The sequence below is a fragment of the Pteropus vampyrus genome, unplaced genomic scaffold, assembly GCF_000151845.1.
Source record: "Pteropus vampyrus isolate Shadow unplaced genomic scaffold, Pvam_2.0 Scaffold68, whole genome shotgun sequence".
In the NCBI taxonomy this organism is placed as follows: domain Eukaryota; kingdom Metazoa; phylum Chordata; class Mammalia; order Chiroptera; family Pteropodidae; genus Pteropus; species Pteropus vampyrus.
Window position 1 is genome coordinate 8,177,961 of NW_011888849.1, and position 4,854 is coordinate 8,182,814.

At 36.6% G+C, this 4,854-nt stretch overlaps 1 pseudogene; it reads left to right on the top strand.

Annotated features, from left to right (window-relative positions):
- The first annotated feature begins 1,101 nt into the window (after positions 1 to 1,101).
- LOC111740818 lies at positions 1,102 to 1,220 on the top strand (annotated as a pseudogene).
- The last annotated feature ends 3,634 nt before the right edge of the window (positions 1,221 to 4,854 follow it).

The window sequence follows — 4,854 nt, forward strand, 5'->3', positions numbered from 1 at the left end:
CAGCCTCACCTCTGCTCTGGCAGTTAGCTCACATAGGTTTAGACCAGTTTGGAGCAGGTATAAGCTGTTTCCTGCCCAAGCAGGAACATCTATGATGTTCCAGCTGATGTGTTCCTCTGGGAATGCACTCAGCAATAACTTAAGAATAAGATGAAATTGTTAGACCTTAAATGTCCCATGGGACAATGCTTGACCAATGGGGGACAGGAATCAGTTAATAAAACTATGTCCTTTCCTCCTTGAGCAGCTATTTCTGAGATACCTTTTATAAGTCATTTTGGAAGGTCCTTTGAGATTGAGCAACAGATTATCTACAGCTGTAGCAAACTTAAAAATATGTGTTTGCATTGGCTCTTTCGCTGCCCTAGTCTCACTCTTGCTTCCTGAAATAAAATTCACAATAAATTTTTCAACAATAAACTTCTTTCTCAGGTTTTGCTTTCAGGAAAACCAAGGCTAAAACACCATATTTCTATCTGGTTTATGAAATTAATTGCCAGTATTTAAAAATCATGTGGTTATATATTAAAATAAACCTCAGTTTTAAAAATAATTTGTTCAGAAATTCATGTAGACTTAAATGACATTTTATTGCAGCTTAATTTTCATCCTAAATATAAAAATACTCTCTTCCTTAGTTTATACCAAGTTTTTTTTTTTTTGGGGTTTTTTTTTTTTTTTTTTTTTTTTTTTTTTTTTTTTGCCTAAAAGCAAGAAATCAAGGCAGGCTTTTGCTGCAACTTGTTCTCCTGTTAAGGTCAAAAATAAAAATTCCGAGTTTGGCCTCAGGCCTAAGCCAGGATCTACTAGTCAGTTTTTCCTAGAAAAAAAAATCTGCATTGAGATTTATTAAGCAGCTTTGTATCCTATGCAGTTTCAGTTTTTTGAATATATACTTTGTTTGACAGAACTCTGGAAGGGAGGATGGGTGAGACTTAGGCCATTAATATAAAATTTGGTATGACAAAAGAAGTAGATTCATTAATTTGGGAAAGGAGACCTGCACAATTAATCAAAATATACATATATTTGAATATTTCTTTTGTGCTCATCTTACACTATGCATAGTGGAGTTAATAAAATTATCAAAACATAATCAAGGTCTACGGCTATGCTACCCTGAACAAGCCCGATTCCGTCTGATCTCGGAAGCTAAGCAGGGTCAGCCCTGGTTATTACTTGGTTGGGAGACCACCTAGGAAGACCAGGTGCTGTAGACATAAACAATAAAAAAATAAAAAAATAAAAAAATAAGAGATTGTAAACTGACATGGTCCTTGCAATCTGTGAGGTCAACCAAAGGTTGCTTTGCCTAAAAACACAACACAACAAAACAAAACATAATCAGGAAGCCGAGCTTCATAACTTCATTTGAAAAGGCAAGACGTACACCTGTGCAACAACAAAAGTACATACAAGTTGATACTAGGTTGAAATTAACGGTTTCTCATCAAAGTGAGTTTTCTTCTGGGCCTTGAAAACTGATCTGGAAAAGTAAATGGACTATCAGACTGGGGAAACTGGCTTGGCTTTCATTTGAAATGCAAATCTAAACTCCTTCAAAAGAAAGTTTAATTTTGAAATAGTAAGTATATAAGATATGAATACAGAAATAAACACATGAAATATTATTAACTTATTTTCATTGTCTGATATTTGACTCCTTGAGGAAAATGCCATAAGTTAGTGTTAAGAAATCTTTCTCTTTACTTTCATGCATCAGAAATCTCTATTAAAATGTCATTAATTAATCATGAACTAGTTAAAAATTAGTTTCTTCTGGAAATGTAATATAGTACAGAGTGGTCTTTGAGAATGTTCATTCCGCTATATTTCTAAGAAATTTAAAAATGAGGACATATCACCTAAAGTTTTCTCTAGTAAAAAGCAGATATAAAATTGCAACTAATTTTCTCGATTATTGTAGGATATTATATTTCTCTAACAGAATCAGTTATTTATATTGAGAAAATAAATATTTCCTTTATCTTATAAATAATAAGAGTCAAGTGGTAGAAAATGAGTTATAAAAAATTATGTAATAACCAAAAGTAGGTTGTATGAGCTCCACTTGAATTAATATGAGATTGGGTCAAACACATTGCTAGCCGTTTGGTCAAACTTATTTATTAGAAGAGTGTTTGGACGCATAGAGGGATAGGAAAAAGTACAAGTATACTTTTCAAGAATGTATAGGCTTTGTCATATGTTTTCACACAAGAGCAAATGTTCCTCACTATTTCTCTTACTAAGTAAAATTTTTCTACAATTCGGAAGATTATACCTTTCAGAAAATGGTTCTCAACTTTGGCTGCACGTTAGAATCACACGGAGAGATTTTAAACTGAACATCCATGCTACACCCTAGACATGGGGTCCCCACCCCCACAGGCCACAGACTGGTAGTAAGGAACCATGCTGCACAGCAGGAAGTGCACAGCAGATGGGTAAGCAAAGCTTCATCTATATTTGCAGCTACTCCCTAGAGCTAGCATCACCGCCTCAGCTCCACCTCAGATCATCGGGCATTAGATTCTCATAGGAACACTGATTCCTGGTGCCAAAAAGGCTGGAGACTGCAGCCCTAGACCAATTAAATCAGAATCTCTTCATATGAGACCAAGGCACTGGTACTTTTTACAGCTCCCTGATGAATCCAGTGTACATTGGAATTTCGAAGACTAGTCCTCTGAGCATGAGAGTTTCCTCATTTAACAGTTATTCAGAATAAGAGTTCTTAACACTGTCTCCAAGGGGGGTTTTAAAAGGTTCTTGTGCATCTTTTGCTTAAAATAACACAAAATGTTTACATATATATGTGGGATAAACTTTAAAATGTAAATAAATGTAAACCAACCTCTCTACTAGACAGAAGTTTAAATGAGGTCATCTCCTCTCAACTCCAGACAAAGGTTTCCTGTACCTTTGAGAAGCAAAGCTACCTGGCTTACTTCCCACAAGCCCTTAGGACACTGCTTCCTCTAACTCTAACAACAGCAGAGATTCATTTTTGTCCCACAAAACAGAGGACCATTGACAGTGATAATGTCACCACTGGGGCAGATCGGAGTTTGGTGTCTCCCCAATGGCAGCGGGAAGGAGAAGGATAACAGCAGCACGTAAGTGTAGTTAGCATTTTCCCTCCGTTCTTCCTCATTGACACATGAAGAATCACAGATTGGTGAGATTTAGAAAAATTTATTAAAAGTATATTTTAAAAAGACAAAGAATGCCCCAAGGAGGAACATGGAGAAAGACAAAGCGTGCCCCAAGGCATATAGTCCTGGATCTATAACCATAATAACCAACACAAAGAGGCCAAAAGGGCCACCAAAGGGCAAAAAGGCCACAAAAGGTCACCAAAAAGAGAAAGAATCCAGAAGGGCAAAAATGCCACAAAAAAAGAGAGCCCAGAAGTGGGAATGTCTGCCTTATATTTGGGCTGTGATGGGTGGTTCCAAAGGTATTCCTAGAGGATTGGCAAGTGAGGTCATTTTGATTGACACCTGGCTGCTATATAACTTTGTCTAGTGTGCATGTGCTTACCCAGAATTCAGTCTGTTATAGTTAAATTCATGAACTTCCAGGCATGAACATAGTATTATAATGAAGCTTAAAGCGTAGGCAAATTACAGTATTATCTTCTGACCAGGCTCTGTAGCTGGATTAGGCCAGCTAAGATTATGACTCTCCTGTCCTTTGTCTCCATGGATGCAGGAGGAATTCTCTAACCTAGAGATTCCTTTAGAATCATCCCATCATGGGCCAAATATAAGGCAGAAACATTCTCACTTCTGGGATCTCTTTTTTTGTGGCTCTTTTGCCCTTTGGTGGCCATTCTGGCCCCTCTGTATTGGTTATTGTGGTTATAAGGCTGGGACCATGTGCCTCCTTGGAGCATTCTTTGTCTTTCTAAAATATACTTTTAATAAATCTTTTCTAAACCTCACTTACCTGTGATTCTTCACTACGTCAATGAGGAAAAAACGAGGGAAAATGCTAACTATACTTCTGCATCCCCATTATTGTTCTCTCTCCCGCCTGCAGCTGGGGTGACACCGAACTTCCATTAGCCCCAAAGGTGACAGCAATATATTAATGTGGTTAACAGAATAGGTTTCAGTGAGCTATACATTTACCTAGATGGCCTTACACTCCCCTCAACATGCCTAAATTTTAGACACATTAATTTCTGACTATAGGTCCCTGACATCTCTTTTCTTAGGGCATTTACTTTAAAAAATTTGCAATTGTAAAATCTTTCTCTGAGCCTTTAGAACATATGCCAGTTTTACAACCCAGGAAATGTCTTTCGTGAGGACCTTGGGACTGTTCTGTTTCTTTGAAGTGTAAGTATTGAAGGAGATAGCAAGTCTATCTTCCAGACTCTGGGAGAGGGTAGGAGCCTAATTTTGATAAATAACAATTAAGAAGTACAGGTGACCTAATCACAGAAAAAAAATTTTTTGAACTCAGGAACAACTCAATGTTCTCAGTACATCCCAATGATCAACCTCCCACCCTCCGATATCTTCAGTACTTTTTCACATTTTTTAGTGCCTAAAATCTTCCCACATTTTATTTCTCTTTAGATGACATTCACACCTTCAATAAAGGTTAGATGCAGAGCCATGTTGAAAAGCAAACCTTTTTAATATTTTTAGTTTAAATAAGTTTTTAAAAGTCACAGGAAAATGCCTTTGATTCTCTCTTTTTATAAAAATAACAGTATGTGTTTTTATAAATTTGAAGAGCATTGATTTTCTATACCTCAGAAAACTTAGCTAGCTATGTTTCTAATCTACTATGCTTTGTCTCCTTGATCAGCATTTCCTATTGCTTTCTTCAAAATCA